Source organism: Pongo abelii, chromosome 14 (assembly GCF_028885655.2).
Source record: "Pongo abelii isolate AG06213 chromosome 14, NHGRI_mPonAbe1-v2.0_pri, whole genome shotgun sequence".
NCBI classification, from domain to species: Eukaryota; Metazoa; Chordata; class Mammalia; order Primates; family Hominidae; genus Pongo; species Pongo abelii.
In genome coordinates this window covers 98,767,368-98,794,751 of record NC_071999.2, presented here as the reverse complement: position 1 = coordinate 98,794,751, position 27,384 = coordinate 98,767,368, and the positions used below count along the sequence as shown (strand labels likewise).

The 27,384-nt window shown below is 34.6% G+C and overlaps 1 protein-coding gene and 2 long non-coding RNA genes across 4 annotated transcripts in view; 1 reads left to right on the top strand and 2 right to left on the bottom strand.

The window, feature by feature from the left end:
- The window catches only part of GPC5 (glypican 5), a 1,453,242-nt gene that overhangs the window by 169,100 nt on the left and 1,256,758 nt on the right, over window positions 1-27,384 (bottom strand). The gene's annotated exons all lie outside the window — the stretch shown is intronic.
- LOC129049581 (uncharacterized) lies at window positions 349-5,448 on the bottom strand. The gene is made up of 4 exons (XR_008512794.1): window positions 5,407-5,448; window positions 2,077-2,183; window positions 915-995; window positions 349-524 (listed from the first exon to the last, which is right to left on the bottom strand). It is a non-coding gene; the product is annotated as an uncharacterized LOC129049581 (long non-coding RNA).
- LOC129049580 (uncharacterized) lies at window positions 4,725-27,034 on the top strand. Of its 2 annotated transcripts, none has more exons than XR_008512793.2 (4): window positions 4,725-5,560; window positions 5,982-6,076; window positions 20,578-20,629; window positions 26,869-27,034. It is a non-coding gene; the product is annotated as an uncharacterized LOC129049580 (long non-coding RNA). The 2 variants fall into 2 exon arrangements; XR_010136808.1 differs by lacking the exon at window positions 26,869-27,034 and adding an exon at window positions 22,686-22,822.

The following is a 27,384-nucleotide window of genomic DNA, read 5'->3' as shown; positions in this document are numbered from 1 at the left end:
AAGATGTTAAAAATAGGAGAAATGGGGGTGGAGTGAGAGAGTCTTTGGACACACACTTTAATTTTCACTAATTTTTGCCTGGAAACCTAAAACAGCTCAAAAGGTTATATATATATATATATATATACATATATATATATATATATATACATATATATACATATATATATATATATATACATATATATATATATACACACACACACATATGTGGTTACTACAATGTCTTATTCAGATTAATACACAGTGAGAGATTGTGTCTAAGAACTGACATGGTCTTTAGTTTGAATAGCAACATTAAAATGCAATATTAATGTAATTATAAATTAATAGAAAAAGTAAATTTTTCATATATGAATTATTTATAACACTTTATTGAAATAACACCCACATCAATCCTCATCAATTCTGATGTCCACATAATAATTAAAGGCCTCCAGCAGGTCCAGTTTAATTAATTCCTAGAACCAATGAGTTTCACTCTAGCAGGCCATGAGTAGCAGTTCTTCAACTGAGAATGAGATCTAGAAAGAGAAAGATGTGTTCTATTTCTTCATGACTAGTGTCCTAAGTCATGGAGACAGAATCTTGGGCTTGGAAGTAGCATCATCTTCCAGGTTGCTAGGTAACCCACATTCCCAAGGAACAGACTGTCTGGCAAACCCTTTGGTCTCCATCCTTGGGATTTCTTCTCCTCCTCTAAGTTTTGTTTCTCTTTTCTTTTTTTTCTAAATCATTTTTTCTTTTTCTGACCAATGATGCTTGTCCTTTTGTCCTAGGACTGGATCTCATTTATCTTTCTGGGAATAGCACCATCTCTAAAGACCCCAAGTTAACCCACTTCATATCTAATCATTCCAGTCTAGACACTAAATATTGCAGTGTCAGTCAACATTCCCAGGGCCAGATCTTACCTCACACCTCAGGGTCATAACTCTCTTGACTACACTGGGTTTTGTCCTACTTTCCTCATTCTTGGCCATGTGTATTTTGTCCTATCATGGGAACAAGGAGAGGAGAAAAGAGCTTTGTCTTGCATTTCAATATTAACCCTACTCCCACGTTCTTCCCAGAAAGCCAGGAAATACAATGCCAGTGTTTTCCATTCAGTTTATGTTTCATGTATAATTAACTTTTGCGTTGAACATGAATAAACCAAAAATTTCTTGAAATAGAAACAATTTGATAAAATTTTGTGGGTACAATGTATACAATCCGTGTCCAATAAATTACTGACATCTAAACTTGTTATAGATCTTTTGTTCCATCATGTACTAATTCAGTAATTGTATTGCAATAAAACTAACATTTGTTTGTTAGTTATAATTTGTTCTTGGTAAGTCTTTTTCTGTGTTTTGCTTATGCTTCCATTATCTTCTAGATGAGTGCTTATGTATATCTAATTTAGAAGCTTTACATTAAGAACAGTAAAAGAAAATCCTTAAATCTATATTTCCACTTAAAATAAGATTATAATAACATGTGCTCCACCACATATAGACGTTCACAAAACATAAGCAAGTGTGAATATTTTTTCATAACCACTTATGAAGAAATAGCAGGGCTCCTATTACATGCACTTTAACAAATTAATCTATAAAGTCATAAACACATACTCTTCAAAGTAGAAACAGGCAAAACAGGGGGAGAGAGAGAGTACAATGTTGCTCCCAGAAGACACTGAATTTATTGCTATTACAGAATAAATTTTTGAAAGGGATGAAGCTTTTTGCTAACATATACAATGACAACAGCAAAAGGAATAGGAACTGGAAACTTCAGTTGAATCAGTCTATTTATAATGTAGGAGGTAGAGACAAAACATAGGACATTGCTTTCTCATCATTCATTAATTCACTCATTAATTCAAAACACAAATAGATGCATGCTATGCATCTATACACTGGGGATACAAATGGTTACAACAATCCCTCAAGTTTCTCAAAGCCAGTGGGTGAAATACGTGTATAAACAACAAATATCTTGCACTGTCATATTGGACATTTGAAGACTGCCTAATGAACTGTGAGACTACAAAATGAAATACAGTCAATTTGTCCTAAGAAGGTCACTCACGGGGAAGTGAAGACTGAATTCCGTCACAAAGGAATAGTCAAATTTTCCAGGCCAACAGGGAGAATGCTATTCCAGATGGCAGGAACATTGTGAGCAAAGTTAAGGATCTAGGAAAAAATTTAAGTATGAAGAGATGAAAGCAGAACCATGTTGTTCAGAACAAGGGGTGGAGTTATTTGGTAGAGAGAAATGAGAATTAGGAGGGAGAGACAGACAGGCTCTGATAAAAAATGGTCATGATCAGCCTAAAACTAAAGCATTTAGAATTTATCATGAGACAAGTAGGTGTGATTCAAAGATGTTGTAAGGTGCAACATGATAAGATTTGCTTTTCAGAACCACAGCCCTGATAGTCATGTATAGGCTGGATTACAGGTGGGGATGGAGGAGCTGTGGTGGAGCCCAGGGTAGGAGAGAAAGCAATGTGAGGAGAGGTGGGGTGAGTGGGGTGGGGATGGATATCCTAAAAAGGTGACAGAGGAAGAGAGACTGGGTTTGGGCATTCAGAGGCAAGAACAGAGGGAAAAAAAGATCTAAAAGGAAGGAGAAGTGATAGGCCTGTGTACCAATTTGAATAACAATACTACAACTATTTATTGAGAGCTCGTGATGTATGAAAGATGATATTTTAATCCTCAATACAATTAATTTTGGAATTTTTTTTTTACTTTCATCAATTGATATTCAGAGGAGGTAAATCGCTTACTGAAGGCCATGTCGATTTTAAGTTAAGGGATGAAGTTAAAACTAAATGCTACTAGATACAGAGATGGTGTCCTCTCAGCTACATTCTTTGGCCCTCTTAACTGGATCAGCAACAGGGGAGAGGGTGGAGACTAGAATAGCTCTTCACAATTCTCTGGATCTGGTTGGATGCTGACCAGTTTGGAGGAAGAAGATGAATTAAATGGAGGTACCTGAGGGATATCCAGGTGCAAAAGATAAATAGGCAGTTGGATACACGGGTCTGAAGAGGGTTCCTGGTGACAAAGGTTGGTAGATAGACTGAGAGCTGAAATTCACCTACAATAATTGTTGCTCTGTGTCTTCCTGTTGCATTTATGGGTCAGATCAATATATATTTTCCTCTACCTTTTAAAGATGGAATGTACAACAACTATCTAATAGTTACTTCCTGAAGAGTAAAAATCTTTTTTACTAGTTTTGCATTGGTCATGTTGTTTATTAATGATATCCTCAACAAATATGTATTCATTAACCATTAGGTGCGTTGTGCAAATTACACCACACTATTTGATGGAAAGAATGAGGTCTCTTCTTGCTAAATAGTTCTAGTCGTCTACCTTTTATAGTTTCCTTTGTCTTTAGAGCAATTTATTTTTCTATTAATGATTCATCTTATTACATGTTCTTTTTGCTTCACTTTCTCTAATCCTGTTTTGCAGGAGAAAGATTATAAATAAAAACATCTATGTATAACTATAACGCTTACACTCTCATAGCTGGCACATATTTTTGCAGAAGAAAACAGTTGAAAATTTTAGCTCTTTTGTAGGTATGATTTTTGAGTTGAGATGGCAGGAAAATTAAGTGGCCAAAGGATTTTGATATAAGAGTAACAAAAGAGGGCCTCTAGGGACAAAGCAGATAATACATTGAGAATGAACAGAAATTATTTCTCAGGCTGGCTCTGCCAGGGCAATTCTTGTCCCTTCCCTATAATTAATTATTTTCTGGTTTAACCAAGAAAATATGAGACAATCTCAAATTTCCTCAGAGCTAGATTACAATATTCCATTTTATGAGCCCTAGAACAACATAAACAGAAGCTTTAGTGGTAACATTATAGTCTATGCTGAGGTTTCTTAGCAGTGCATTATTACCTTAGAGATCGCTGCTTAGTTCAGCCAGTTAAATGGAGGTCACTAAAGTGTTCTGCTCTTGAAAGAGAAGGGGGTGGGGAGGGTGGGGTTGGGAGAGAGCGAGTGAGTGCAGGAGCGAGAGAGAGAGCGCGTAGGAGAGAGAGTGCATGAGAGAGAGCTCTTTCACAGAGCAATTCAGGTAAATGCATGGTCCAATGGCCCAGAGATCCATTAGTTACGTTAATTAGACTTCATAGCATTTGCTGATGAACCATGATGAAAAAAATGGGAAGGGAACAGGAAACGCATACAATGTAGCATCTGGTTTCACCAGAGTTGGGCCCTTGAGAATTATTAAGTGATAGTTTGACAAAATTCAGAGTAAAATCTGTCTGCTCTCTGAAAGTGTGTATTTTCATAATTTAAGTAATTCATGAGAATTAGCTTAGATCAAAATGTGAGCTCCATTATTACCTACAAGTCAGCATGACTTCATGATTGTGATATAATAGTATCATCACCTCAGGGAAGGATATTTCTGTGAAATTAAGTGATATAGTCCTATCTGAGTAGGAATATCGTACATGAAAAATCCTGCTAATAAACATAGGTCTATTTTGATATTTTGGAATTTTATAGGGAATTAAATATAATAAAATAATGCATCCTACTGAGGTCAGACATCTGAGAACAACAGGTCAGTCAAATCCTCATTCCTGTGAAATTTACCAAGGGGCTTTTAAAATGGCCAAACGTTAAAGTATCTAGCACGATGCTTGAAGTATAATATGTGGAAATACACTAAACTAAAATGACCCTGTCCAGTCTCATGGCTTCAAATACCAGCCCCGTGCTAATGATCAAATTTTCTATGCATTCAAATCTCCTGAACTCAGATTTAGATATCTAACATCTCTACTGGTTTCTTCACCTGTTTCCCACATCAAACATCTATTCTTTCTTTTCTTAATCCATTTCCCCCCACCTTTTCCATTATATTAAATGTAATTAAATAGGGACGTTTGGCTCAGGCTCTGAAATTTGACTTACATCCCATGCCAAATTCATCACCAAATCCTCTCAACTCTACTTTAAAAATATTTTCAAAATATGACCACTTGTCACCACTACCACTCTAGTTCAAATCATCCTATCTCTTTCCTAGGTGATTGCAATAACATCTCACTACCTAGATCTACCCTTTGTTCTATAGTCAATTCTTATCTCGGCAGACAGCAGACTATTAAAGCTGTGAACCATATCAGCTTCTATTGCTTTCCGTAGCTTCCATTTCACCTCCATAGAAATCTCCACGATGACATCTAAGACTCTCCATGGTTGGTCCCTCTTCTTGCCTTACAACTAAAAACTCTTCTACCATTTCCACTGTATTCACTCTGCTGTAGCAGGGAGACCTATTTGCTGTCCCTTAAACAAAGCAGACGTCTTTTTCCTCTGGTCTTTGCATTTGCTGGTCCTATTACTGGCAGTGTTATTTTTTACATACACTTGATGACTTCTGTCATCTCCTTGAAGTCCTTGATGGAATGTTCTTATACAGTAAGGACTTCCCTGGCAACCATATTTAAAACAGAATCTTCAGTCCCATGTCCGGAACTCTTTATGTGCCTTCTCTGTTTTATAATAGTTTGAGAAAATCAGTAAGTGTTTTGGGGACACAGCACTTACCACCACCTGACATAATTAGGCATAAAACTGTATTTCTTAATTATTTTCTTTCTTATATATTTGTTTGCCTTTCATCATCTAAGCATTTAGCAGAAATTGTCTATTTTATTCACAATGGTATTCCTAATTCCTTAAAAAGTGTTTGGTATAAAACAAACATACATTGAGCATTTGTTGAATAAAAGAATTATATGTAAAATTACGGTCAAGAATTTTTTGAGGGGAAAACTCTTGTCCTCTAAACACATTTATTTGGATACCTGGTAAATTATACTATAATTAACTTGGGAAATAAACTTGTTCCTCTTATGTCAATTGAGGGAAGCTTTGGCAGGAGCATTCTGCCTCATCTCCAAGTCTTTTTATTCAAAGCCTATTGTTATTTTTTTCAAGTATGACAACCCTATGGGACCCACCGAGCTGAAGATTAGCTGGGACACCCAGTTCCTGTTCTTATTGTGGAGTGCCAGAGTTCCTGGGCAAACAGTGTGAGTAGATAAAGCACATGGGGTGGGGTGGGGTCAGGTTTCAGGCATCAGCCCATTCCAGGCTTTGCTCTTCAACACGTACTGTCCTCCTGAGCCAGGACACAGACCATGTCTACTTTTGCCTCTGCACGTCTGTTCTGATTTCTTTCTTCATATGGGATGCCTCTCTAACCTTCTCCTGCTTTTAATATGGAGCTTCAGTCTTTAAGCTAAAAGGCGAAGTACAGATTCACCTGCCAATGAAGCTCTTTAAATTATCTCTTGTTTCTCAGGACTCATTGGCTGTAAGTCCATGGAGCAAACACAGAATTTGTTACTTTTCATTGGCATTGTTTTAGTTTAGTTGTGTTTAACTAACCTGTTGAATGAACTGACACTGTACATTCTCTCTGTAAAATAACAGTGTGTTTTCTATTATGCCTAGTCTGCTGCCTCAACTTGGCATTATGTTAAGTTATCCACCAGCCAGTTTATTTAGGTTGCATTCAAGTTAGTCTTTTGTGACATAAATAAAATCAGTGATGTGATTATAAAAGAGCGGTGCTATTTATGTAAAAATATGTTGGGTCTTGAAAAGATTCGAAAAAGCTAAGTTGATTAATATGAGGGCTAAGCAACTGTAAATTTTTTAAGAAAAAATTATAAAATTAGAATAATCAGAATAACAAAATTTTAATAAGCTAAAAGGTTTTTGTACTTCAATTACTTTAAGTTTTTGTTCTACTTTAAACAAATAAAAATTTAGAATTATAATTGACTTGTTATGATCATAATTTATACAAAGAAGACAATGTATAGAAACTCCAGTTAATAGAGTGATAGTCAAAGGGTCCTGGACTTATATCAAAATATTGCCCAATTATTTTACATTTGTGTGTGTGTGTGTGCATTTTTTAACCCCATGATCCTCTTCCTTAACTCACTTTTTAGATTAAGTATCAAACAACTGGTCTCAATTATATTTGAATAGAAGGTTTCTACTCAATTGTTCTTTAACTTGACCATGTTTGGTACTCTTAATTAAAAGATATAATTCTTTAGTAAATAGTTTTCATAGATGTTTTCTTTCTAACTGATTATTTGAAAGCTACCCAATAATGGGCAGGTTGAGTAGTCATGGGGTAGGCTCAATGTTGGTCTGTGGAATGCTACCGGTCTCCACAAACCTTAAGAGAACAAGAACACACCCTTAGCATTATTATCTACTTAACAGTCGAACTGTGACTCAACCTGAGGTTTGCCTGACTCCATACTTCTTGGTGTTAATCACAGAACCACAGCCCAATTTTGCTTGTTTCTTTATTTGAAGAAATCTTGAAAAAGAATTGCATTCTTTGACTTTTCTAGTTAATTAAAAATTTCATCTGAATCAGCAATATCTCACTGTGATGGCAACTGTATCTCCTAAAAAAATCACAGTAGAGATATATTTGGAATTAAATATATTCAAATATTTAAGTAGTACATTCTCAAATATCTGAGTAGTATATTCTATGAATTATATCTGCAGGCTTGCAAATGACCTTCATATAACGTTAATAAAAACTAAACTAAGAGCTATTCAAATTATACTCATGGCATTGGACATTTGGGGGTAATTTTCACCAACCATCAATGTCTGTTATATGATGGTATTGTTACATCTATAGTCTTGGTCAACAAAATTTACTCATGCTTGATATAATTTCCTTATAGCCATAGTATGTCTTTGGAAGTAATGCGGTGCTTGAAATTTATGGCAAAAAATATCTGGTTAGGATTCCAAAATATAAACCATTGAATAAAATAGTGCCATTTACTTTTAAGATGAGGACAATATTTCGATGGGAGGACATACGTGGTTTTGTGAACAACAAAATAATATTGAGACCACATACATACAGTAAATGTTCACACTTCGCACTATGTGGGAATGGCAGCAGTCGTTTCTAATAAATAATGTGTGAAAATCAATAGGACAGTTCCAGAAGCACCTCCTGCTTGTTCATGGCATAAGACCAAAGCTCTACTATATGAATATTACATATGTTTTTGACAAAACATCAAGTCTTACACCAGTTACAATTTTCTAGTTTCCTGGAGAGGAAACTTTATTAATGCATGTGCTAAGTAAACTATAAGATTCATATAAGAAACTGTAGTCCTGTTTCTATTTATTTGGGGTTAAAAAAATGGCATTGTTGTACATGTACTTGCTTTATAGTTAAAAAAAAAAAGGGGGGACAAAATACATTAATCACACTCTCCAAGCATCAAGGAAATTTATAGTGGAATTATGAATCATATCATTGTAGGGTCATTTTCCCTTGCATCATCATATCATACAAGACCAATGTCAAACAGAATAGGTGAAAAATGGACAAAAAGTTTTAAAAATCATTTCAGTTAACAGATTTAAACAGAGTTTAGCTATGAAGCAATGAGCAATGGAATACTAGCTAGTGAAAAAATGAACAACTAGGGATTAAGTGTTGAGGAAAATTGCTTTCTAATGAAGTAATTTTGAATTGGTAAGAGACAAATTAAAGAATAGGATTTAACTTTTAAATATACAACTTTGGTGACAAAGTATTTGCCTATACAAGTTTCTTATGTCTAGTGCCTTCCTTACCTCCCAAATATTATTTTATAACTCTCTGATAATTTCTGAAAGATACATATCAGATATTCCTATCTAAAAAAGTCACCAATATTTTGTACTAGTATCAAAAGTAAAGAAGCATTTGACATAGGTTTATTTACAGGTTTTATACATACAAAAATAAAAATATAAATCAAAACAGCAAAGATAACAATAAAAACTGCATACTCACCTTAGGGTTTTTAAATAAGCTAATTGCTTTTCTTCTAAACAAATAGCTAAAAATGTACAGTGAATACAAATGTACTTAATTTCTCTTTTTTTCTATATTTTGATTGGTTAGTGAAGTGTCACAAAAGTGATGATGCTGAATTTTTGCTATTTTCTCTCTAAAGTGATGTTCTGAAAGAAATATATCTATAATTTGAGGATGTGAGGAAGCTCTTTTCTAAGTTCTAATTTATTTTCTTTATGTACTTTGCAGTAGACATAGATGTTAAAAATTCAACAGAAAGAAGAAGATAAAATAATCAGGACATGAAGCCCTTTTAGAAATTTGCAGTGTCCTCTATTAATAATGGTATGATGATATGCCACTCCATGAGCTCTTGCTTCAAAAGCTCATGGATTTTTGATTTCATTATTTCCCTGCCACATGGAAACAGGATATTTGGTCTTTGTCCTATCTCAATGCTATTCCTATGATTTTGTTATAGAAACCTTAATTATCTGCTTTTAAGTAAAGCAGTTTTTATGCAAACTTCTCAGAGGGCAGCCAGATAACTTTCAAGCACACTTGAAACACCAGAGGTGACTCTGCCAAGTGCCCCAGGGAAAAATTCAAAGTATGATAAAGGCACTTCTTTGACCCATCTTTCTAAAGTTGCTGACTATATAGGCTTGTTATAAGCATTAGAAGAAACCAGTGAGAGGAACGTGTCAAAGCTTGAATGTGCAGCTCCAGGTTAGAATGTCAGATTTTCCTTTGGGTTACTGAAGGAGAAAAGCCATTATCCATGCACGAAACAAAAAGTTACACGGCCAATCAAATGGAAGGCATAGATTTGGTAATCCAGTTTCAATATTTGCCACTTGCTTTAGTGGGGCTTAAATAGGTCACTTAAGTGGTTTATGTTCCACCTTCTGGAAGTGAGCAGAAAAAATATTTTAAATTAATGGTTATTTTACTCTATTTTAATATCAACATTTTTTTTACAATTGAAAATGGAGCCCTGGTTTTATAAGTAGTTCCTTCATTCCATTATTTATGAGGTAGTTAGCCTTGATTTGAAAAGTTTTTTTTTTTTAATACGACTAGTTTTCTGAAACTCTAATGCCCATTTTCTAAGATTTCTGTCCTGTAAGCTATTTTAACAAAGGATCAGTGGTATGTCTTTAAATTTTGATTTTAGAGGAATTACTAAATTCTCATTACTTTCACATATTATTTTATCTACTGTGGAATGATAGCTTTTCAAGCTGTCACTGTATTCCATCGGGTATTTCTGTTGGTTCATCAAAGTGAAATGAAATGAAATGAAAATGCAGGAAAAACAAACGAATAGAACACAATTAAGAGTAATTAATTTTGGCTGGGTGTGGTGGCTGATGCCTGTAATCCCAGCAGTTGGGGAGGTCAGCAGTTAAGAGACCAGCCTGGCCAACATGGTGAAACCCCATCTCTCCAAAAAATGCAAAATTAGCCAGGCATCATGGTGCGTGCCTTCTGGTACTGGAAGGTACTGGAAGGCTGAGGCAGGAGAATCACTTGAACCTGGGAGGTGGAGGTTGCAATGAGCCGAGATCGTGCCACTGCACTCCAGCCTGGGTGACAGAGCGAGATTCCATCTCAAAAAAAAAAAAAAAAAAAAAAAGAAAGAAAAAAAGAAAAAAAAAGAGTAATTCACTGAAACACCAGTTTGTAAAGCATCAGAGCATCAGAGATGTTTTTCTCTTGTTAAATATAACACTGTTGTTGAAAACTCTGCTAAAATCTTGCATTCTTTTTATAAAAGGTAAATGAATTTTAATAATGTATTATGTCATGCATAAAAAATTAAAGTTGACATCAATATAAAACTTATTGAGCTACTTTAAAGTTAAGTTGTTTTGCTTTCTTTTTAAACTTTTATTTTAGGTTCAGGGGTATAAGTGCAGGTGTGTTACATAGGTAAACTTGTGTCAAGGGGGTTTGTGGTACAGATTATTTCATCATCCAGGTATTAAGCCTATCACCAATTAGTTATTTTTCCTCATGATTTCCCTTCTCCCTGCCTCTACTCTCTGAAAGTCTCCAGTGTGTGTTGTTCTCCTCTCTGTGTCCATGTGTTCTCATCATTTAGCTCCCACTTATAAATGAGAACATGCGGTGTTTGGTTTTCTTTTCCTATGTTAGTTTGCTAAGGATAATGGCCTCCAGCTCCAACCATGTCCCTACAAAAGACATGGTCTCTGTTCCTTTTTATGGCTGCATAGTATTCCATGGTGTATATGTACCACATTTTCTTGATCCAGTGTGTCACTGATTTCCATTTTGGTTGGTTCTATGTCTTTGCTATTGTGAATAGTGCTGCAGTGAACATATGCATGCATATGTCTTTATAATAGAATGATTTATATTCCTTTGGGTATATACCCAGTAATGGGATTGCTGGGTCAAATGCTATTTCTGTCTCTATGTTTTTGAGGAATTGCCACATTGTCTTCCACAATGGCTGAACTAATTTACACTCCCACCAACAGTGTATAAGCATTCCTTTTTCTTCACGACTTTGCCATCATCTGTTATTTTTTGACTTTTTATTAACAGCCATTATGGCTGGTGTAATATGGCATCTCATTGTGGTCTTGATTTGTATTTTTCTAATTATCGTGAACAGTTTTGAAAATTTTGCAATCTTGTGAAGACAATACATAATTTTCTGAGCTGGGGTACAAATGGCTTTTCTGGGGCAAGATTGTAGAGATTAACAAAATGAGTTGGAAGAAATAGAGCTACATTGTTGTCAAATTTAGCTGGCTGGGAGTAAAAAAAAAAAACCAACAAAACTGAAGTCTGGAACTTATTAATAACTATTCCCGGCTTCCTTCCCTCTGCTAAACATGGGTTGTCAGATTTCTCTCTGTGAGTTGTCCTCATCCACTACTAGAGTCAGTCAATGGCCCTGCACTATATTCCCTGGCAATGATTTTGCAATGAGTTTTGTTCAGGTTCGTAACACTTTAAGATAATGTCAACATTCTCCTTTAACTTCTCTCTGCTTCCAATGTCTTCCATTTCTAATCTGCCCTGCACACAGAACAGCTTACTTATCCTTTTTAAATATGGAAACCACTCTCAATTGTCTACAGGACAAACACAATCCTTTTAAACTTTACCCAACTAATTTAGAAAAATAATTTCCCATTTTTGTTGTCTCACAGATACTGGAATATACTGACTTATACCTACTTATTTTTCCCACACAAATTAGCCCACTATGAATAAACTCCACAGTCTCTTTTTGTTGTTGTTATCTATCTGAATTCTGCCCATTTAAGGTAAACTTATATCCATAATTACTGCTGCTCAAAAACTTCTAGAGCCTTCTAACATCTGGTAGCCTATTCCCTCTTTAAAATACCTACAACCATGGTTTCAGTTTTCTTGACTGTATCCTAACAGAAAAAATAGTACAAAGGGATCACAAATGCAGAAAAGCTAGAAAGATAGAATGATGAATATTCACAAGTTTTGGAGTAATGGATGGATGGTTTCATTGTAATTGAAAGTGCAGAGGATTTCTGTGAATTGTATATACTTTTAAAGCATTATTTCAGTGAATCCATGGCCGAGCACCTACTCTAATCTAGGTGCTGCCATCGGCCATAACAAGAAAAGGAGAATAAACCATGGATTACAAGGCCTTCCCTTCAAGGCTGCTCTTGTTTATTTCTGAATTTTTTTTTACAGAGAACTCAGTTCTGATTTTTCAGAGTTTTATGTTACATGCACAAGACAGAAAATAGTGACTAGGGAAGCTCTGAGATTTCTAGTATGTCTGTTGAATAAATAATATTATTTTTTCAACTTTCTTACTGCTTTCATCTTAGGATCTACAGCACTCTAAAATATTAGTCAAACTTCAGACTACCCCTGTATTACTATGCTTATGGGTGATCTTTTTCTGAGATTTACTAAGGGGAAGATTTGATGGATCGTAGGCTGCCAAGCAAGTTCCCCGGAAAATGCAGATCAGACCAAGGAGCAGCCTTTTTGCCACAAAAGGTAGTCATGTTACTGCTCCAGGACTGCAAACTGGAATAGATGAAAATGTGTTTATGTATGTGGCCTTAAGAATGTCACACAGAATTTGAAAAGTGAGAGCTTATCCTTAGAAAAAGAAAAAGGCTAAAGGCTGGTAGACACAAGAGATAGGACTGGACACTTGGGGAACAGGCTGATATATTCTTAAATGCTGGGCAGACTTTAACAAAAATTCTGTGGTCTGTTTTTGCTATCTACTCTTCTTAGTAACATCCCCACATGGAAATCACCAACTTTGTGCCATTAGTTCAGTCTCAGATGGTAAGAATGAGAAATCATCTAAATAGAGATACGGAAAAGATTTAGCAGGATGAAAAGAACTGAACAGCACTGAGAGATGGCTGATATATAGTTCTGGAATTATACATTCAAAACACAAGCTGGTGAGACATTTAGAGAAACTACTTTTGCACGCACTTGTCTTCAGCCCTCTGCCAAGAAAGTCCTCTAGCCCATGAATAAAAGCAATGTTTTGGGACAACCAAGGGTTCTTTGAATCATCTCCTGTGTTTCTGTGGGACTTCCCTAGCCTTTGGATGCCTCACATTGATCACTGCTCTGTGTCTCAAGCCTCGTCTCCTTGACATCCATATGGATTAGCTTTCTGGCTCCCAATTTAGCTCCATTTCCTTGATTATGACAACTTTACACATTGGTATGCTGCCATTTACATTCCATATGGCTCCTCACACATGCGTACAACATCCATTTAATTCATTTCTTTATAATGCTGAAATTCAGTGAGTTCTAACCATATGCTAAGGACTGTGCTAGGTGCTGGAAATCAGTAGTGAGCAACCCATTGATTTTTAGGAGTTTATATGTTAAGAGGAGAGGGACTAAAATATTAAAAATTATTTAAACAAAAATTATTGGTATAAATGTAGAAAAACATAGAATGTGTGATGGCAAATAACAAAGATCCTTGTCTAGGGATTCCGGTACGTTGTCCCAGAGGTGTCACTCTAGACTAAAGCCTATGGCTATTGAATATGAAGGGACATGGGGTGGAGTAGAATGGAGAGGACTCCTGGGTAGGTGACTTGTGTGCAATTCTGAGTTAGGAAGGATCTGTTCTCTCTGAGGAATGAGTGTAGGCTAATGCCACTGGAGCAGATTAAGCATGAAGCAGGAAGACTTTGTCTTGCTTTCCAAGAGGACAAATGCCTGGGTAGCAGAAAGGAAAATGAAAGAAAGCAAATGGATTCAACTGCTGATTGGGACCTGGGGACAATTAGGTTTAGGGTGTGAGGAAAGTGAGGTAGACAGCATGGCTCCATGTTTCTAGATGAACAAAGGACATCTGGGCAGCATCCACCTGACATTGGCCAAGCCTACGATATACAGCAAACAGGTGCTCAGCTTCATCTGTCAAGAATAATATAAATGTAGCATCACTGTTCTCCTTGTCACATATTTGTGAAAGTAAGAGTGTGTGTGTGTGTGTGTGTGTGTGTAAGGTGTGTAAGTCAAGACAAGGCTGCTATCATGCTCTCTGGGTAGTTTTTGAGTAGAGAGAGGAGGAAAGACCAGGAAATGGAATGTAAATGAGATGCATAGTCATGGTGAAATAAAAAAATGGAGTAGGAAGTAACCATAGATTTGGATCTTTAAGGCAGAATGTTCTGGAGGAACATGGAAAGGATAAACAGCTTAGCGGAGTTCTTGATTACATACAGAAGTGAAACCCTTGCATATATACAAAATTATATTAATATAAGAAGTCTTTGGTGTGATTAAAGTTAGAACATTAAACTTACTGAGCATATATGGAGTCATTATTTGAATTTTTTGTATATTCAAATTATAGTTGTATTATTTTTCTGGGGACAATTTTATTAAAATGAAGACAAACTTACATGGGAATATTGCCTGGAAAGTAGAATCAAATATGCAATAAATTTCTAGAAATTAACAAATGGTTTCATTTACATTATAAGCAATTATTGATATATAACCATTAAACTTTTCATTTGTTTTCTGACTTATAAACACTTCAAATAACATTTATTTAAAAACTTTGTAATTGATTCAAAATTAATCTCAATAATTATAACAATTTTTGGATAAAGTTTATGTAATCATTATTATTATTTAAAATGTAAAAAATCCAACTATATAAGGTTAAACCTTTACGGAAGACCACAAACTTATTCAAGCATATTTTTGCTTTGTCAGAAGTATTTTTCCCTTAATGTCAAATAAAAGATTATAGAGCTAAGTAGTACTTTTCTATGAAAAGAAAAATAACAATGACAACAATGGAAATAAAAATCATGACTTAAGCTAAGAAAGAATAGAAAACCTTGAGGAATATAAGTCACAGGCAATTTTAGCATTAATTATGTAATCTCTTATTTAAAGTTAAACATAGCTATGAAAAAAACTGAAACATTCTCTTGCTGAATGTGATATTCCAACTGAATAGTGAGAAGGTTTGGCTTCTAAATAGCTTAAACTTAGCCTGGAAATGCAGATTGTTGGTACTTTCTCTGCCCTCCAAAATTGTGATAATGAAATCTTTTAGTCTTCCCATTTCTGTTATGCATAAATATAAAACAGGAAGAAGAAAATATGTTTTCACTGCCTTAGGCTGATGCATTTGAACTCAGAGTCCTTATATAAATATCATATTATCAGAACTTCTACAATGACAATAGTCAATATTGAGAGCAAAAGGAATCCTAAAATTTTTCCATAATGAAATATATTATTAACAAACATTTATTTAACAATTTCAAAGTATTTTATAGTCTAAAAATCACATACATTCACACATATGTACATTTGAACAAATGCCTAAGAAAATGAAACCAAAGTTTAAAGAAAAGATATTTTTAAATTTTAAAGCATTTATAGCTCTAACTAAAATGTTAAATACCTCTTTAGTGTGTCTAGGATTCATAGGCAAAGCAGACATTACTCCTGATGGATTTTATTTTTTGACAATTTTTGCTCACTTGAAATCCCTAGAAAATATGCCCACCAGGTTAACAACAATTATAGAATAACTTATGAACTGGATTTTAGGTAAAGTTCCTGAATAGTCACTGTTCAGCTATATTCTGCTCAACACATGAATTATGATATAATTTTTTAAAACTGTAATATGTCTTATTATTACACGTGATCAAGTGTCAAGCACATCCGCAAATACCTGTTCACCTCATCCGCATGGCTGAATGGCAGAAGTTTTAGAGCAAGTACCCCAAAGTAGCAATGTCAGTCATCTTCTCCAATCTTCCCGACGCTTCTTCGTGGCTTTCTCATAGATGACAATATGCCCTTCACTAAGATCCATCCTTTCTTAATTACACGGAAAACCTCAATTTCATAACCCATGAATAGAAAGAGGAAAAAAATCTCTCAATCTTTTACTCTCCACAGTGCCAAATATACTGTTTGATTTTCCTCTTTTTGTCTCTCTGACCCTATTTTCCTGTGTCTTTTTCTCTCTCCTCTCTTTTTTGGTGATCAGGTAATTGTTTCTGGTCCAAACTGTGGCCTCTTTTCCATAGTTTTATTTTCCAAGCTCTTTCCGCACTATCAGTCCTCCAACTCCTCTCCCTCTCTAGATGACACCAATTCTCTCTTTTTTAGTAGCTTCATTTTGGAAACACCAACAGTGGCATTTTTATGAACACAGTGCATTTCCATACACACACAGACACACACGCGTGCACATGCACACCTCTGTTTAAGACCTCGAAACCCAGAAAGTTCTAAAACAGTAGATCAGAGATGTACTTCCTTTCAACAAATCTCAACCAAATTTTGGCCAAAAATATGTTTTTTTGTGAATACTTTGAAATGTATACCCTCATCTATTGAAAATTATGCAAAATGTTTCCAATTCTGGTGAAATGCTTCAGTATAGGGTGGCATTTTTTCCTATTTTCAGTTAAGAACGGCATAGAACCAAATGCCGAGAAGGAGTGACAAATGAGATCCCTTCCTGAAGCAACTATGAGGGGAATATAAGATCCACAATATAGCTCTTTTTGGAAATATTTGTGATAAATCATTGAATTACACTAATCTCCTTGTAAAACTCTGCATTATGGTAGCATGTGCAGTACTGGAAATTTAAGAAATATATGTAATTCTTCTATACACTTAGAGTTTTTAGTCCAAATGTCAAATGATAAATTATAAATGCTGAGCACTAATGTTCTCCCTTCAAATTGCATTAAAAGTGCTCTGCAGCATAGGAAATGGAAATTTTAATTCACCAGTCTACTAATCTTCTTATAAAATTGCCTGTCTTACAAAGTATATTTACACATCAATTTACTAAACTGAAATTAGAACATTTGTAAGAATTGATCTATGTATAAACATATTGATTATGTGTAATTAGCATGTTTATTATTGATAGCATTTTTTTAATTAGAAGAAAAAACATGGTTTGTTACATTATGAAAAGCCAGCAGAAACATGCAATTGCCAGATTATATCCTTAAATATTCACTGATTTCCTGTTTCTATTTTATTTACTCCAGTTTCTTAACTTAGCAATCTTGAATTCAGCAAATGTTTATATACAGTGGCTGTGTATCATTTACAATACACAGTAAAAATCACTGACAATTTGAATGAGGCATTGCAGGAAGTATCCTAAACAACGCTAGGAAAAAAAATCCATAGTTAATATATTGAATATCACAAAAGAAAATCCATCCCTGTTTTGCTAAAATAATGAAATTTGTTCTTTGTAATTTCCTAGAAGTAGATGGATAAAGTAATTTACAAGCTTTGGGTTGGTGTATTATTTAACTTATTTTTTCAATATAAGGCAATTCTAACATATAGAAAAGGGAAGCACATAATATTCTTTTCACTCACATGCTAGTGATGCCTTCTCATTTTCAGTAGAGTAATGCTTGGAATTTTATATCATAGGGCATTTTCACTTTATAACAACAAACTAATCAGTTGGTGGGGTGCCAGATAATATGTGCTAATATTTCATTTATACTGTACATAGGAGGAAAATTATTGGAGACATATCAGCTTATGTGTGAAATACATTCAGGGTCAGAATACAAAAAACATAAGTACACATAAGACATTTGGTATAAGCCTCCTGACTAAGCTTTGAAGTGCTAGAACATAGTTTATTTGCCTCCAATTCAAAATGTCTCTTCCCTTAAATTAGGGACATAAATGGAACCATAATTTTCAGTGCTTGAGAAAGCATCCTTTTAGAGCAATGGTATTGAATTAAGATATTCAGGTTCAGAATACAGTGAAACTTCAGTGTCCCACGGACAACCCTTCAACATGTCTTATTTATTTATGAACTCAAAATCAATCCTGTATATTCAGAGAAAGCAGAAATAATGGCCGAGATCTTTTCCACCTCAGTTGGCTTGATTTTCTAGGCATAGATATGCTATCGCTTAGGATCATAGAAAGAGCACTGGGGCCAAGGGTCAAGAGATCTGAATTCTAGTCCTTGGTTTGATACTTCTGGGATGTGGGATTAGCCTCTATTTTCCTATCTGTAAGCACCTTTCCTTTCTTAGAGTTTTGACTATAAGGATTTTATTTTTATTTTATTTCAACAGAATTATATAAAGTTTTCTTCTCTCCTCCTTCCACAAACATAAAAACTAAACACTGTCCCTCCATTATCTTGTTAATGCCTCATCCTTTTCATTAATTTTATGGTCAAATTACTGTTGTTCCTGGGGAAAAAAATAAATGACAAGAGCAAATTATCATTTTCAAGCCCCAGTGGCAAATAATGTTAGCAGTTTTGGGTGCCTCCTTTCAGAAATTTTCAGTGTATCTATATTCTCATTATATGGTGATGAAATTATACTCTACAAACTCGATTTCTACTGTTCTTTTTGTAACACAATATTTATTGATCACATTTTTATTAACATATCCTTTATAATATCTGCATAATATTCCATGGAATGGTCATTTTATAATGTAACTCATGAGTTTGTATTAATAGATTTTTTTGCTCTTATAAATAATACTGTAATAAGTATTTTTATATATATTCATCTAGATTGATTCTTAGTGTAAATTATTAGTGTTGCCATTGCTGGATGAAAGGAAGTGAGCATTTTAATCTGCCAGATATTTGTAATCGCTCTTCAAAAATGTGGACTTATTACAGTCTCACAGGTAGTGCATTAGCATGATTCTTTGCTCTATCTTTGCCCAGATTGAATGTTTTACAGCTAAATTTTTTGTTAATCTGATATTCTTATTGTTTCAATTGACATTTTTTTAAAAAGTTATGATTGAGGTTGGACATTTTTTCACATGTATATTGATTATCAACAGGCTTTTTCTGATTAACTCAAAATTTTTAGTAAGTTGTCTATATGCTATGATTTCATTTTTACCTCCTACTCCACTTTGCAAATAGAACAATAATGTATTGTCAACATGGATAATTTGTACGAAAGTTAGCAAAACAATCCAACAGGAAGCTGAAGAAGGAAGTAAAATGCTGCTATCTTGATTAAGTAAAAAAAAAAAAAAAAAAAAAAAAATCTATTGGATTTGGTGACTGGCAGGGTGATCCAAAGCCTAGAATATTACCACAGACCCAATCAATCACCAACTACCGCCAATTTCTTTTCTAATATCTCACATTATTTCTCTTCTCAGCCCTTTGTGCTCACCATGGTATTTGATTTCTGATGATTCATTCTCCAGACTAGCCTTACATACAACTTTCACATGCAGTCCTCCACAATGTTGCCAGAGCAACAGCTACAACTCTGTAATTGAAGGCATCACCCTCCCGGGTTCTCCATATTGTTTGCCATCTTTTTTTGTTTTAGACAGAGTCTCACTCTGTCGCCCAGGCTGGAGTGCAGGGGGGCAATCTCGGCTCACTGCAATCTCTGCCTCCCGAGTTCAAGCGATTCTTCTACCTCAGCCTCCCAAGTAGCTGGGACTACAGGCGTGCAGCACCACGCCTAGCTAATTTTTGTGTGTGTATATATATATATTTAGATATTATAGTAGATATATATTTAGTAGATACATATATAGTAGATATATATATTTAGTAGCTATATATATAGATATATATAGTAGATATATATAGACATATATAGTAGATATATATAGTAGATTATATATATACACTAGATATATAATATATATATATACACTAGATATATATATAGTAGATATATATATATATATACACTAGATATATATATATAGTAGATATATATATGTATTTAGTAGAAACAGGGTTTCACCATATTGGACAGGCTGGTCTTGAACTCCTGACCTCATGTTCCGCCTGTCTAAGCCTCCCAAAGTGCTGAGATTAGAGGCGTGAGCCACCGCGCCTGGCCTGTTTGCCATCTTTGACAGATAAACTAGATAAACTCTTTTTATGACACTCAGAGAATGTCTTGAATTCACATTTCTGCCATGTTACTCACCTATCAGAACCAATTCCCTCCCCCTCCCTTGTATCAAATATTGTCTCTGATAATAATAAATTGCATTATGTGTAGTTCCTTAAAAAATTTCACGTTCTTATACCATTAAATTTTTCCCACACTATTTGTTATAACTAGTTTTTATTTTATTTCTGCCTAAAAAAAACTATTCTCCAAATTTCAGATCAGACATTACTTTAGGTGAAGACTTTCCAGTCTGACTTGCCTCACCTGAGGTAGGTGTTTATTCTTTCCTCATCTCACAGGACTTTGCAAATCCCACTGTTATCCTAGATAGCATATTAAAATTTAAATTGCTGGCTTGCATGTCTATTTTTCTACTCAGCATGAGTTCATTCGCAGTAGCGATCATGTCTTTGGTTCTTAACAAAAGTGGTTTTCTTTGGATTTTCCAGAAGCAGAACCTAAGAGAAAAATTCACTTGAAAATAATTTATTAAGGAAGGGCTCCAGGGTAGGTAAATAAGGCAGTTAGTGGAGCAGGGCAAGGAAGAGAAGGAAGTCAGGCAAGAGTGTGATCACCATGCAAAGCCCAAGGAGAACAGCTTTAGCTTGATTCCACAGGGAAACTTCGGAGTGTAAACTAAGCTTTAGAGCTATTATAATCCAGACTATGGATCTGGGACTTTGGTGAGTATCTTTTGGTCACTGGTTAGTGGAAACCTCAAGGGGAAATAAACTCCCAGGCACTTCACAACCTTTTTAAGCAAGGGCCAAGTAGCTCCAGTAGCTGAATGGCAGTTATCCAAAGGAAAAAATCATGTAGGCACTCAATAAATTTTGAATGGCTGGCTGGCGGGACAAATGGATAAGTGACAAATTATGCAACTTGGGGTTGCTTAAAAGACAACAGGGGGACACTGAAGACTTTTGAGGAAGACAGTGGTACCCTCAACATGATGAATTGAGTAGATTAGTTTAGAAGCATTGAGTAGAATAGATTAATGCAAGGAAAGTCTAAATGCAGGAACAGTATTTAAAAGAAAATTGCCATGGTGATAAAGGCCTGTTCTAGCATGGAAGCAGCAGTATGCAAGGTAAGACATGCCTTGGATTCATATTGCAAATGAAAAATTAATCATTCTTGATGAATGTTGGCATTAGTGAGATAATGGAAAAGAGAGAAAGAGTGGGGGTTTTGTGCTCAAGTGACAATGGGATTGCTTACAGAAAAGGACAATCTATACACATTGGGAGTTGAGTTATTAGGATGGGCTGGGGGCAGAGCTAATGTTAAAAGTTCAGCTCTAGATGTAATGATAGTCAGTAGGGACAAGCAAACATATGTATAGCAGACATATTGGAAAAGTGGGACTTGATCTTGGAAGACATGACAGATTGGAAATACGGATGTAAGATTTAGCATTTAAGAGAGGAGAGCTGAATATGAAATGCGGAGAGGGAACCTTTAAAACAGAGGTTATTGAACAAAGATATTGAAGAAGAACAGGACTATGACAAATGCCATTTGGTGATACAGAAAAAGAAGAGATAGGAAGAGGTAGAGGAGAAACAGGACTTAAATTCACACTGCATTCTTATCTTACTCTAATGACAATTTAAGCTGGCATAACTTCCCTGAAAAACAATTTGACAATAAATACCAAAAATGTTTTAATATTTGGATATTTTACTCCAGCAATACTACTTTAATCTCAATAATCCTAAGAAATCAGCCAGAGATAATCATGTTAGCAATAGTATCAAAATAGTAGTCTAAATGTTGAGCAATAGGAGAATATTTAAATTATTACAGAACCAAAGGGCAAATCTTACATAATCATTACAGTCTATGATTTTAGACACTATTTAATGCCATAAAATTCTTTTATAAATATTGTTTGAAAAAATAGGCCATAAAATAGATAAACCAACATTACTAAAATTTATTTTGTTTATATAATGTATATGTGTAGATATGGATAGGTATGTACACAATCTCATTTAGTGTATATAATTTATACACTATGAGTGTTGACAATTGAGTCTTAATTGATTATAATTTTCTATTTTTTTTCAAATTTTTCCAATTGAGCACATTAGTTTTTATGTTTTTTTTGAGAGAGGTTCTCATTCTGTTGCCTAGGTTAGAGTGCATTGGCATGATATGGCTAACTGCAGACATTACCTCTTGGACTCAAGTGATCCTCCAACCTCAGCCTCCCTAGTAGCTGGGAGTGTAGGCGCACACCACCACACCCAGCTAATTATTATTATTATTATTATTATTATTATTATTATTATTAAAGATAGGGTTTCATTTGTTGCCCAGGATAGTCTCAAACTCCTGAGTCAAGCAACCCTCCTGCCTTGGCCTCCTAAAGTGCTGTGATTACAAGCATGAGCCACCATGCCTTCCCTGAGTGAGTTAGGTTTTTTGTTTCTTTTAAGTGTAAGTGGATGGTGAAAATAGAATCATAGGAGAACTTCTATCTAATATAAAAGTTGTTAGAAATGTTAACTTTAAAATAATTATAAATAAATAAATAAAAATAAAAATTCAATTCTTTAGTTCCATTAGCCATATTTCCAGAGCTGAATAGCTGTATGTGGCTGGTTAATACTGTATTGGGAAAGACTGATTTAGGGAATATTTCCATCATAATGGAAAACTGTGTTAGATTATGTTTATATAGACTAAGAGATCTGTCAGGCAGATTTTTCAGAAAAGAAAGTAATAGAAATTCTAGAACTAAATGCAATATGAGAAACAGCCTAAATTAATAATTCAATGGATAAGATGCTGAGAGATCATTACATGTAAGAGAGGGAAGAAGAAACCATCAATAATGATGAAAAGAGAGACAAAAACAGAAAATATGTGAAAAGAGAATAGTACATAATTTTATATTAGTATGCATGAATTTGTGTTCACATGTGTTCATATATAGGTATATATACGTGTGTGTGTATATATATATATACACATATATACATACATCTCTTGCTGTTTATTCTAGAGAAATGATGTGCGTATGTATGTCTGGATGTTTCATCATATGAATCACATATAATTTGTGATCACTAGAAACACAAAAATATAATGTTCATCATCAAAGCATTAGGTACATGAATTGTTGTATATTCATACAAAGAATCCTATCGAGCATCCAAAATGAATGAAATACATGACTCAAGAACATAAACAAATTGGAAAACAAAATGTACTATAGGTAAAATCATACACGAAGACTATATGCTTTATGGTTCCATTCATATAAACTTCAAAGGAAATTCTTAAGAGTGGTAACTAAATATAATAAGGAATTATTGCCATAAATATTTGAAAAGTGTAGTTACTATTCCTTCAGTGGAACAAAGGGGGCTGTGACTGGAAGAGCAGCCAGAAGGATTCTAGAGGGCTAACTGTGATGGTTTCATACACAAGCAGTGGCTCCTTGGCTTTCTTTCCACACGGGTTTCTTTCACTTTCTCGGATGCCTCCCACTCTGCCTTGCCACAGGGGTCTTGCACATGCTCGTTCCCATTCTGATAGCCTTCCTTCCTTTTCTTTTCACTCTCATATCCCAGATCAGCTATCACTTCCTCAGGGAACATCAGCCCCACCAGATGTGGAAAAGCTATCTTCTTACATACCCTCTGAGAAGGATATTCATTCCTTCCATCAGAGTATGCTTCAGTTTGTAATTTTGTAATGTCTGATATTATTGAAGTAATTGTACCAAAAATGCAATTGGTATGACTTTCACCATTGAACCTCCAAAGTCTTATACATTGGCTAATAATGGCTTGTTAAATTAATGGATGAATATGGTTAGACAAATTGAATTTAAAGTGTCTATAGAACACGCACATCTAGTAAGCATCAGGATATGTGGACCAGTCGTTCCTTGGAGTTTTCTGTCTAGAGACAGGGAGTCACAAATAAATAAGGGCTAGCACAGCTGATAGTGTATTTAATTGCTCTGGAAGTGGCAAAAAAAGTCAACCAAATGAAAAGGCAACCCAGGGAGTGAAAGAAAATATTTGCAAACCCAATATCTGTTAAGGGGTTAATATCCAAATTGCATATGAAACTACAACTCAATAGTAAAAGAAAGACCTAATTAAAAATGGGCAAAGGACTGGAATGACATTTTTCTAAAGAAAACATAAAAATGGCCAATAGGTACATGAAAAAATGTTTAACATCACAAACCATCCTGGAAATTGAAATCAAAACCATAATGAGATATCATTTCACACTTTAGAATAGCTATTACTTAAAAAGAGACAAGAGATAACAAGTATTGGCAAGGGCATGGAGAAAAAGGAATCTTTGTACACTATTGGTGAGAAATTAACTTGGTATGGTCATTATGGAAAACCATATGGAGGTTCCTTAAAAATAAATAAGTAAATAAAAAGTGAACTACCATATGATCCAGCAATCTCACTTCTTGGTATATATCCAAAGGAAAATATACCAATATCTTGAAGAGATATCTGCACTTCCATGTTTACTGCAGTATTATTCATAATAGCCAAGATATAGAAACAGACTAAAGTGTCTGCTAACAGATGAATGGATGAAGAAAATGTGGTATATACACAGTATAATATTGGCTATGAAAAAGAGGAAGTCTTGCCACTTGTGACAACATGGATGAACCTGGAGAATATTATGCTAGGTTAAATAAGGTAGACACAGAAAGACAAATGCTATATGATCTCACTTATATGTGGAATCTAAAGACATCAAATTCCCAGAGGCAGAGAGTAGAATGGTGTTTTCCAGGGGCTGTGAAGTTGGGAAAATGGGGAGAAATTAGCCAAAGGATATAAACTTCCACTTATAAGATTAATAGGTTTGAGCGATGTAATGCACAGCATCGTGACTATAGTAAATGACACTATGTTGTACAGTTGAAATTTGGTGAGAGTAGATCTCAAGCGTTCTCACCACACACAGAAAACCAGTAACTATGTGAGGTGATGGGTGTTTTAATTAGCTTGATTGTGGTAATCACTTCACAACACATAAACATATTAACTCATTATGTTGTCTACCTTAAATATATACAACTTTTATTTGTCAATTATATCTCAATAAAGCCAAAAAAAATAAGAGCAAAACATACATCTCCTATAATTCAACCTTGATGCCTTGCTCCAGCTCTATTGCACTTGACCCCTGACCCAAGATCTACACTCCCAGCCCTCTGGATTACGTGACTTTTCTGAGGTATTTCTTCTTTTTTTCCTCATCTCTATTTCCTTACGCTTTATGTAATTTTCCTGAAATGCCTATCTCTTCCTTCTTTGCATCACTGTCTGTCTGACAATGTGTTCCACAGTTTAAAATTCTGAAACAACAGCAACAACAACAAAACCAAAATAGCAGCTCTTAAAGCTAGAAGATTTTTAAATATTGTGTTACACAACAAAACTTGACACAACCTGAACTCATTCAGTGGCAAAATCTGATCTGGAAACATGGGAGGCAAAAGGTGGTGCTGTCCAGTGCTGGAACAGGTGTGGCTTTAAAAGGGCATACACGTCACGTTATCATTCTGAAATCCAAATGAATAAATAGAACTCTAAATTTTGCAACATAGATGTCCCCAAATGCTCTGTATAAGATTGAGTATACACCTTGTATTGTGTCTTGCACTTCATAATGATTGATAAATATTGCCATATAGAATGCCAAACCAATGAGTAATTATGTGGTTTTATGAGGCTCTGTCAATTTCAACAACAGATAAAATACCTATCTCATGTATGATGATGGAAGCTAGCCCATATAATTATGAATATTGGGATATTTTTCACCCCAAGAATTTTCCAGTCTAGTGACTAATGCCTACACAGAGAAGAAAGACAGTGACAATCTGACGAAGGATGTATGTAGAATAAAAATGACAGAATTGGGGTAAGTGTATAATAAACACAGAGTAAAGTTCTGTGATATTATAAATGAGAATAGGTAGTTTTAGAGTTTTCAAAGCAAGAAAAGTAATACATTAAGGAACATATTTGCTTAGAGAAGTATGATTCATACCAGTTGCAAAAAAATAGAAAAATAGAAAAGCAATTCAGATGATCTCAACTTTATTAGTTTTCTAGGAAACACTCAGTATGTGATATAGACTGTAGTAACAGTCTGAAGAGTTAAAAGAATGTAACCTTAGAAATAAAAAATTGCAGGGTGAAGAATCCATTTCCTGTTTTCTGCAGACTTATCTTGGAAAATTTGAAGTATTCATTGTGCGAAGAATGTGGTTACATTGTGGTTACTAATGTTGATGTTACTGAAAGGGTGGCCTTTAAAATTGCCCCACAGCTTCACGGGATACACCTATCCATACTTCAACTTTCGAATTTCAAAAAAAAAACAAAAAAAAAAACCCAAAAAACCTTCTAGAAAACTAGTAGTTCTGATTAACACTCTTCCATGCCAGTTGTGTCTCTAATTTAATCATAGTTATTGGTATTTTCACTTTTGATTACAGGCCAATTTGTCTTATTCTTGCACCCTGGGATCTGGACTTGGAGTAAAACACACAGGGATCCAGTGTTAGAGCAAACACTTAGAATGAGAAGACTTTAGAACTGAGAGCCAGGCTGAGGCCTTGGGTCAGATCATTAAAGGGTTGCAGTTTTATTTCTGGAACAATGTATGTACTATTTATTTACTTAGTATTTCCATGAAATAAATATGACTTTTTCTTTTTATTTAAATATATTTATCATACTTAACTTTAGTATATCTTAAAATAATAAATTGAGTTACTACTTCAGGTCATCATGTTTATTATTAACCTGTGTCTCTACCATCACCTGTAAAGCTCAGTTAAATATTCACCATCTAATGACAGCAAGGACTATTCATGTTAATTTTTAAAATTTACTTAAAATTGTGTCTTTTACAATTACCTAAAATTATTTCATTTCTTTTTTAATTGTGTTTTGAAAATATCTAGCTGTGTAATATCAAAAAAAACTTTTGCCTTTTTTCTTTTTAAGAC